This window comes from Cupressus sempervirens, chromosome 11, assembly GCF_028749045.1.
Source record: "Cupressus sempervirens isolate cs-2001-9-10 chromosome 11, ASM2874904v1, whole genome shotgun sequence".
NCBI classification, from domain to species: domain Eukaryota; kingdom Viridiplantae; phylum Streptophyta; class Pinopsida; order Cupressales; family Cupressaceae; genus Cupressus; species Cupressus sempervirens.
In genome coordinates this window covers 441,932,996-441,943,823 of record NC_143128.1, presented here as the reverse complement: position 1 = coordinate 441,943,823, position 10,828 = coordinate 441,932,996, and the positions used below count along the sequence as shown (strand labels likewise).

The window sequence follows — 10,828 nt, the reverse complement described above, 5'->3', positions numbered from 1 at the left end:
CCCAAGACGAGTCATCCCACTCAACGAAAATGATCTCTAGACTTGAAACATCCAAAATATTCATTAGAGAGCAAAAATTTAAAAATTTAAAACTGAACAAAATATACTTAGAGAAGAATCTAGAAATAAGACCTATATCACAAGAAAGGACACATCACTAGCTTTCAAGCAATATATATAGTAACAAAGTTCAAATGCTTAAGTTATGTCTCCTAGAATGAAAAACACTCATCTAACTTTGATTGCATGAATGGAAAATAAACAACAAAAGTCAAAAATACATACACGCCTATGTTGGGCTTGAAAATATCTTCCCAATGACATATTGTTTACAAAAAATGAAGTTTGTATGAGCAAGATTAGGGTGAAAAACAACAAAGTACTCTTTATGGGCCATAAGGGCTTTGAAAGTTGTCTTTCCATGTAGCAATGATGTCGCATGCTAAAAATATTGCTGACATGACTAGCATGGACTTGGGCTATCTGGTGTGGCTTGCATGGCGGCCCAAGAAGGGCTAGCAGCAAGGTTGACTATGTGAGTCTAGGGCCCAAGAGGGGTTGATGTGACATGGTTGGCTATGTTAGCATGGGGCCTAAGAGGGGTTGACGTGATAACTAGATTTTTTTAAGGGCCCACAGGTCTAATAGCATGCATCAGCCTTGTGTAAGTAGGTACACCTTTTTTTAAAAATTGTGCTCTACTTTTTTGAAAACGTTCATGCTTGTAAAAAAAACATGCAACATTTTTTAATAAAGGTTCTTCTTCTTCTTTTTTTAAATAACTTTTGTGTTACTCAAAAAACCTGCAAAAAAAACTATTCTTCATTCTTTGAAAAATATATCGTCTTCTGAGGATCATACCAAGGTCATATAATCTAGGAGAGAGAAAATTTCCTTAGCAATCAATTGTCTCCAAAATTGACAAATCTTATATGAAATTAGAAGTTTTTGGTGGTAGGAACCCGACGATGAGGTTTGTTTGGGCTCAAAGTGCTCAGAAAAATAGGTTACTCCCTATTTCATAAAAATTAATAAAGCTATGATCAATCTAAGAAAATTCTTATTAACCAAAATCTTCAAAAACCAGAACAAGTTGTAGTAGTTCAATGCTCTAATACTATGTAGAAGTTATCAATCCAACTTCATGAAGCCAAGATCAGTTGCATGCAAAGATAACATGTCACTAGAGATAATGGAATAGAAAACCAAAGGTATGAGCTCTGAAAATGTGAAAGATTACATTATCAGATCAAATAAATTAAAAATGTATGCAATGATCAATCCTTATATAGGAGATCAAGAATCCAAACTAAGAAACTCTAAAAAGGAAAGACATTTAATAATTGATATAATTATTAAATGTCACTAATGCATAAAGTGAAATCTTAAAAGAGATGGGAACTCAATGATCAAGTCAAGATGACTTAATAATTAATTTATTGATTTATTCTAATAGTTATAAATCAAAACCATTCGATAGAATAGGATAGGAATCCTTTCATTGCATGTTGGTTCCCTTACTTAAAGAATTGCCTCTAGAATGTCATAAGGAGAATGAATGTATTTATATAAAGTAGGGCAATGTTCTTCCTTAAGTAGTGATCTAAGAAAGATGAAGGGAAAAATGATTATTTTCAATATGCTTTTCAAGTAGGAAAATTGTAACAAAAAGATTCAACCATAAATTTCAGCATAGATTAGTATAGCTCAATAAAATAATAACTTCAAAGAAAATTTTAATGCATTTTATAGAGATATCTTAAATTAAGCAAGTTGTGATCATCTAGATAAGACAATCTACTAATATCATAATTCTTCTTATATAAGGTACTAATAGAATGGATATTTTAGGTAATGTGTAAGTCAACCAAATTTTATGAAATGAAATTCTTAAAATATATGATTAATCATTAGATATGATCTTAGTATATTGAAAACAATATCCAAAATATTGACAACAAACTTGTCAGTTTTCAAAAGAACCTTTATAGTATTATTTCTGTAGAAAAGTTAATAGGGAAAAGATACATTATGCCAAAGTCTTCTACTACTAGTATGGAATTTAATAGTTTTAAGGTTGACTCTACCTTTAAAGAAAGTGGAAAGAAAGAAAAAAAAGCACTATCTCTAATGATCAAGACATTGTTTCCTTTGTAGCCTACTTAAACATTGATCATAGTAAATTCATTCAAAGGGATCGGTTCTTGGTGCAAAACCCAAAAAACAATTGATATCTCTACAAGCACCCTGAAGCGCAATGCTACTTTTTATGGTTATGTGTTTCTTGGGCATCACATAACCTTAAGATAGAGCTATCAAAAAAATTTATTCATTTTGCACATTGTCAAACCATAGGTAATTAAAGGCTAATAAATGGCTTTTCCATAATGAACCTACATGATCTCTCGTAGTTTGAAATTTTTTCTATCTAATTTAACAAAATTCCTTATGATGTTTTTAAGAGTGCTTTCTTGAAAAATATACCTAAATCATGTATATTGATACATTAATCTCAAAGACCTAAATTAATTTTTGTCATTAATAATTTTGATTAATTTTATTGAAGAATAGATTGGTAACTAACTACTAAGACTCACGTATTGTGGGTCAAAATTTTCTTTTGCTACTTTTTATGGGGTTATGTGATACATATATGCGCTTTTCAGAGGAACAGAAAGCAGACTTTTCATAGGTCTGAGAATGCCCTGCAGAGAGTAGAGTTTATGAGAATCGTTGGATTTGAGAGTGAAGAGATGGTGGGTGAACGTATTAGGAAGGAGCATGTGAGGGATGTGGAAAAGTGGAAAAATAGGGGTAAAGTTTGAGAAAAAATGGAGAAGGGAGGTATTGCAAAATACATTACAAAACTCCATGATTTTGACCCAAATGTTACAAACAGTATGGTGAATTCGTGGAAGGATGGGAAGGTGAAGGTGAATGGTGTTTCTTTTCAGGTCACTAAGGATGTAGTTGCTACTATGTCATAAATCTCAGTGGAGGGTTTCAAATTCTTCAAAAATAAAAAGCTATCGATGAACATAGTGAAGGATTTTGTGAAGAGCTCAGAGGAGAAGAATGACCTAGTAAAATGTGAGATGTACTATGATATGGAGTCCATCAAGAAACTTTGGAGCTATGTCTTACAAGATGTTATTGAGTACATCACTCTGGATCTCAGATTTGATCATGTGAGAACTTACTATTTTGTTCTTCTTAATCACTTCTGCCATGATATTAAAATTTCCTTTTCGTACTATTTATTTACATTTATGAACAAAGTTATTTCTAGTTTCAAGAAGAAACCCTCAGTAAATCATGCTCTGCATGAAGGACTTTTATTGTTAATTCATGAGTATTTCAAAGCTTAGACAATTAGCAATAACCCTTCGCATGATGTAGATGCTTTTGAAGACACGGGTAGCTCTAGTTTTTCTTCTGATTCTGATGACATCCAGAGTATTAGCTCTGAAGGGGAGGAGAACACTTCCTCAGGGAAGAGAGTTAAAGGAAAGGACACGAAATCTCCTTCCACCATTATCCCTCGAAGGAAGAGTCCCAAAGGTCATGGGCAAAAAATTTCAAGTCAAGATGATAAGGATTATAATGATGAGGGGGAGGGCATGGTTTCTGAAGAAGAGGGAAAGGAGGAAAAGGTTGTCAAATTGAAAGATCTTGCAAGGAAGAAACAAAAAAGGGAAAAAGGTATGAATGAAGAGAGGGTTTTGAGCTAGGGGCTAGATATTTTAACTATTCCTCTTTATCTTGTTCATCCTTAGTTTCAACCCTAGGAGCAGGAAAAGGAGGATATTGGGGGTGAGGGTGGTGAACTGGTTGTGAAGGATAGGAGAAAATCTTGGAAGAACTTCAAAGTCAGAACTGTGACTATGGGTATTGTAAGGGAGGTTATGAACCCCTAGATCATGGTAGATAATCAGGACTAGCCCAAGTTTGAAGACCTCATCAACCTTGCAATTGTGGCAATAACTGATAATGTGAGGGAGACAGGAATGAATCTATTGAATAACGCTCATAATAGCATGATTGATAACTTCAAATCAATCAAGTGGCTTTATCATGAGCTGGAAGAGTTTTGGGAGATGATTATACATATGGAGAGGAATAAGAAAGAGCCAGGTTAGGGTTATCAGAAGGACTAGGAGGATAGATTCAGCTTGGCAGAGCAGAGAATTCAAAACCTAGAAAACTACAACCATAACCTAGTGAATCAAATGATTTCCATACTCAATTCGATCAATGAAAACATTTAGACCCTAACTAGTGTGTTAAAAGCGAGAGGTATGCTGGAAGCTGATGATGACAAGGACAGAGGAAGAGCCGCAACTAATGAGGATGTGGCAACTGATATCACTTTCACCAATATGGATCAGGTTGCGTAGAAGGCCCATGAGCAGATGACAAAGGAGACCCACGAAGCCTATGAAGCTGCTCAGACTATGCAGGAGCTCGAGAGGAAGACAGAAGATTAATTTTCATGTTTTGTCTTTAGTTGATCGATGAATGTTGTTTTTTGTTGGTTTTTGCTTGTCCTAGCTTTCTGACTAGATGTTCTACTAGCCTTTTTGTTGGCCTTTGTTTTTGGCTAGGCTTTTTGCTTATTATCAGCCATGAGACCTATCTTTATTTGGCTAGGCTTTAATTGCTTATTATCAGCCATAGTTATGTAATTACTTTTGGGTTTCAGGATCCCTGTAAAACCTATTTATCTAATCAAAAACTACTAAGACTCACTTAATGTAAGATCTAACTAAGCACCAAACCTCTCAACACATACGTGTTCTTTTATAAATTGTGTTACTACCTGAAGAGGATTAGTACCCTATCTCCCACCTAGAGAAGTTCTTCTCTCAAACCTAGTGTATCACCAACCCCCTACTAGTTGAAAGAACACTTAGGAAAAGCCAAGAGGGGGCAATGGATTAGTACTTTTTAAATTTTAAATGCATAAGACATAAAATCTTAGAAGAGTGATTAAAAGGACAAGAATACCATATTCTTTCATGGAAATCCTTTCAGATAAAAAACCATTGCACATCAAAAATCATCAAGATTACAAAATAGAGCCTCAACCTCTTCAAAACACCAAATCTAAAAAGTTGGGGCACCAACCCCAAAAAAACCAAATTGCTAAACTAAATAATGTTTAGAACACACATATCTCATGTGTGTGTGTGTGCGCGCGTGCGCGCGCGTGTGTGTGTGTGATGTGTTGCTCCTTCAAATCTATTAACATCATAAAAATTATCACCAAATATAGACTCATTCAGCTACTAACAATAATCAATGTGACTAATTTGACCACTTGGTAAAATCACAAGATCAACCAAATAGAAGTGACTAAATAAACTATCAAATAAATGACTAAATAAGTAATGAGGAAAATATTATTATTTGACTTTTTGTGGAAAATATCTCCTACTTATTAATTAATGAGCTTAAGGGGATTTCTAATGAATGGGTAATGAGGCACAATACTTGGTGAAGGTTTTGAAAATGGGGTTGCAAGAAAAGTGAGTTTAACCATGGAGGAAACTTTGTAGTTAAGTGCACTCAAGCTAAAGTAGTACTAGGATGGGTGACCTTCCGGGAAGTCCTGATGCTTCACCTCTATGAGCATTACCTAGATCCAATGAGTAGTAAGTGTTCCATTTATTCTCATGAGAGATGGATTCATTTGAGTCATTACTCATTAAACATAGGTCAATGAGTTTGACTCAAAAACTACACAGTTAAATCCTGATAGCAATATCATAATACTTTTTTATTTACCTACATTATTATTTGTACTCATAATTAGAAAATAATTTTTATATGGTTTTACCTACCCTTACAAGTGCTAGAATCCTTGCTTGTGATTTTTAAAATGAAGCTAAATAATTGTGTTAAATGATTTTATTGTTTAGCTATTATGAATATATATTAAAAAATTATTTATTATCTTCACTAAAGCTTATTTGACAAAACACCCACACCTATTGAAAAGCTTGCAAGAGTAAAAGAAAAAAGAGAGCGGGAATTAATTTTTTTAGAAGTAGTCCTTACCCGCCATGGAGGAAGAGGCCCTTGTCTAGAACGAAAGTGAGGGTTCAACCTACGAGAAGCTCACATGGGCCTGCTCAAAGCTTTCCATTCAAAGCTCCAACAGGTAAGTGTTGTATCTATTTTGTATTTGTAGGATTGTAAGGTATCTGGACTTCCACTTACCCTTCCTTGTTGTCTTTATTTGGTTGATTGGAATTGAAGGGTATTGTGCACTAAAGAAATCCTAATTGGCCATATTATCCTTTTGTGCCCCTCTGCTTGAAAGATCTAAGTTCAAGGTTTTTTCCCGTAGTAGCAATATATTTAAATGACATTGACAAAGAAAACTAAAAATATAAATGGATTTTAGCTATTGAAATAGGAAGAACCTAGAAAGTTAATTCTTAAATAGTACACCCTAAAGAGCAACAAATATTTTCTAATAAAAGTGAAAGTTATTATATAAGTTGGTAGTTTAGACAATGTGTTTAATTGAATTTTCTCTTCCTATAAATTTTTTTTGCCTCTGCATCTTTCGATCATTAATCCATTTCCTATCACCCTCTTACTGAATACATGTAATCATCTAATGCATAGCTGCTTATTATTAATATTCTAAGGTCTTCATGATAAAAACATTATTGAAACATAATGAACAACAAAACATAGCTACAACAAACTGGTTATTCCCCTTCTATCGCACTCGATATTTTACAGAACGAAATCGTGAGATGAAAATAAAAAGATAACTTCTCTTGCTCTTTAGTAAGGGAACTTTAAAGGCACATTACTTTTTAGCACGTATTTTTTCTTCATCCAATGGACTCGATTTTGTTTTCTTTCCACTTTGTATAGTTGAGCTAGTTTTTCTTTCATCTATCACTCCTTTCTTTTCATTTCGAGAAGTTCTTTGAGAATAATCTTCTCTCACATATTTATTCAAGTCTACATTGGGATACTTTTGATCAATAATGCTGACTACATCCTGCATATCATTTTCAATGGCAGGATACCATGATTCACCTAGAGAATCTCTTTTAGTATTTCTCTTTGCCACCATTAACAAATCAACTAGCTCCCAGCTAAGTGGAGCTTCAGACTTGATTTTGGAGACATCATTGGAACTTCAACAGTGGATGAAAGCTCAGAGCTTATTTATCCCTATTCTCCTCTGATACAGATCTACGTGAAGCCATGAAAAAATTATCCACTAAATATTGTTCCGGTTGTATCTCTAGATGCAAACGATCATCATTCTTACTAATTGTGTGCTCAGTATTGTAACATGTGTCCCATTGGACCAAACTGTTTGATCTAATTTTATTTCAGTGTTTTGTTCAAAAATTATAATCAAGTCATCTATAACTAGTTTCTTTTGAATTGATATTTCTTCTCTCTCAACATCTATTACAACATGTTTTGCATTCCAGGTTGAATTACCCTTTGCAGTAGCAGCCACTTTTCTTTTGACGTACTATTCTAGATTCGTGACTTTCCATGGTTAGCTTCTACTTCAAAAATGGATTGAATAATGGAGTTATCTATAATTATATGCCCTTGATTTCCACATCCATTTCATGTTCAATTGAATCTTGTTCATTTTCATGAATAGCACTGCGTTTATTTTGTGATGATTTATTTTCTTTTAGTAAGCACGTTTGAAAGAATTGCCAGCTTTAATTGTCATCTTCACCTCCCTTGTTCTCTTCACATTTCCCAATTTTATTATTAGAACTATTTCTTTCACAAAATTTATTATGAGACCACCTTTTCCTTGAAAATCCTCCTTCATGCTTATGTTCTATATCAGAAAGATCAATTACAATATCTTCATCACTACCACTCTTAGGCTCTGATTTTTATGATATTCCATCATGTCCCTTTGATTTAATATAGTTGATATTTCGAATAAAAACCGTACCAAAATGCTTATTACCTAATCGATTAGAGGATCTTTTGTTTGAGGTTCACATTCTTTATCTAGCTCAGAATGTTTGCATTGGTCTTTTATGCCTTGAGATCGCAGGGAAGATCTCAGACTTCATGAGATTCTCACATTAGTAGACATGCCACTAGATTTTGACCTTTGGGTTGGATAAAATAGACGATTGAATTGTGGCCAGTATGAAGACCATAAAAAACATGCAGTGGAGGTTCAAACCCAATCATATGAGATTAGAAATTTGGGACATTGTGTGCAAGTTGACCCAACCGTACATGCATTGTAGAATATTGAATATTTTAATTACCTCCAACTATCCCCTTAGGAACCTGCGCTAATGTAGGCTGTTAAATATTTTCTTCTTCTGTTAGTAAAAAAGGAAAAGTATTTTGAATATATTTCAATATATATTATAATTAAGTACTTTTCAATCTTTTTAATTTGGAACTTAACAAATTATTGCTATGCAAAATCTAAATACAACTATGGACTTGTTAGATGTCCTACCCACAAAGTTCTTGAGACTAATTTGGCAATAGAGAAGATAGAGCCAAAGTAAATCCAATAGCCCAACCAGACTGTTGAAAACAAAAGCTACTACAAAACTCTTTAAATCCTAATCATGGACATTACACAGCCTAAATAACATGTATTTTCAATATATTTGTAATGGTATTAAATTCTCTCAAAGGTTAAAAGTTTCCATGATAGAAAGAATGTTGGATGTTACAAATTGGGATATAATCAAAAATTCTATTTATGAAAAAAAAATCAATCTCTTTACACAATCAATGGGCACTACTGTAATCTGATTCAAAAAAATTAATCCATCTTTTTACACTTTCAAATAAGTTTCAGGACTAATCCAAAACTGGCCTTAGAAAATACTTGGTGCTTTACCATTATTATGTAAGATCAATACTATACAAATAATCTATTTGATAATCACACAAACAAATGATAAATGAAAATATTCATTATTTTGTAGTGATGACATTTTTGAAAATTTTAAAGGTACAAATGATCTTAGAGTTACAACTATAGTTTATACGTGAGAAACATTAGAATGACAAAAGACAATGTCAATAGGATATATCAATATCTAGTTTGAGAAACAGGTTAAAATTAAAGCACTATCCAATGGAGATTTTAGATATTGCTTCTCATTGTTCAAATTTTTGGGCTGAATTATGTGTCCTGGTATTTGAGACCATCTATCCCTACTGCATTACATATCTACTCCTCATAAACCTCACTGTGGCTTTAAACTTTAACAAGGGGGCTCTACCAAGTGTCGTTTGTCAATGAGGTAAGATATTGTGTACATAAATTAGCTTTAAAATTCTCTTATAAGTCTCTTCCTTTTGAGGGGGTAGATGAAGTTAGACTTGAGATAAGTTTAATCTAGTTTGGTGAGGAAATTAGAGAACCAAAGTTTCAAGATTGTACACTGATGTAAATCTGATATAATTTCATAATCATCTTAGCCTTTATCTCAAGAAATTTTTCACAAGGGTCAACACCTTTACCAAAGTATGTTTTATGAAGAATGCATTATGTTGGTGTTTGAAAACGTTATCAAGTTTTCAATTATCCCACTGAGAAACTGACATATCTAGGGGTAGCTAACTCTCATTCTCAACATGCCATTTCTGGCAACAGGCCAACTATAAGGCATGACCCTTCTTCTACTTCAGGCTCTGCTAAACCTAGGTGGGTAGACCTCAGATTCAAATGATACCGTACCAGTGCAAAAACATATCCCTGAATCTATTAAGCAGATTTTACCCTTATTTCTCCTAATGACTCATGAAATGACATAGATCTACAGTAGCTAAATGCAAACCTATGAATCTCATAAGCTGAGTGAGGGTTAAACATTTAGGTCCTTAAACTTGAAAGGGAAAGAACGTTTGATTAATAATGTTGATTTTAGCAAACTCCTAATATGCAGCAATAAGACCTAATGATCCTATAACCGATCAGTGTCTTATCTATTGGGAAAACCCATGAATCAAATGCATGCATATGGATATTTGATAATTATGTATATATTCAGATATATGATCTATTTATTTACTTTGTAAATAAACAGTTGTGCTCAATCCAAACCTCATTCTTACATGATATCCTTCTCAACGAACCTGCAACCTTGTTGATTCCCTGAAGCATTTACATAACTCCTTGAGTCATCAGCAACAACAACAAAATATACAACCTTAAGGGACTGCAACTATGACCTAAGCTCTTTGTTCAAAGATCATAAAACATTGACAATTCACTGAGACTGGAGACAAGAATCAGAATGAAACTAATGAAATTCTTCTGCTCTTTGTATTAATTTCCTTGAAACAATACAACCAAATGCATGAAATGAAAACATGAAAATACCTAATAGATCTGAACTATATGTATTAACCTACACTACTGCTGTTCATATAAGAAGAATTTGGTGAAAGAAAATGTGGTATCACAGTATGGGAACACACCAAAATTGGATCCAAAACATGGTATCACAGCAGTGATTGTTTTTTTTTTTAAACTAGAACCAACTGGTTTCTCAGTGACAAAACTAGAACCCTTAAAATAGATGAGAAAAAGAAAGATATAGGAGAAGAAATCTGAGATTTGATCAAAACATGACATCTGTCCAGCTAGAAAACCTTCTCAACAGGTTAAAAAATAACTCTCTTAATCTTTCCCCTCAACTGGTGAATCAAATCTTCATCATTAGGCCTCTACAAGCACAAAATATATCAAATACCTATTTTAACAAATAACTGATTTCATGCCTAATCTGGAACGGCAAAATTTGGTTTAAAATGAACTCAAGAAAGGTAAAAACAT

General features: G+C 33.4%; 1 pseudogene; it reads right to left on the bottom strand.

Moving 5' to 3' along the window:
• Nucleotides 1-6,514: 6,514 nt before the first annotated feature.
• On the bottom strand, nucleotides 6,515-8,164 carry LOC149530321 (uncharacterized; annotated as a pseudogene).
• Between the last annotated feature and the right edge of the window lie 2,664 nt (nucleotides 8,165-10,828).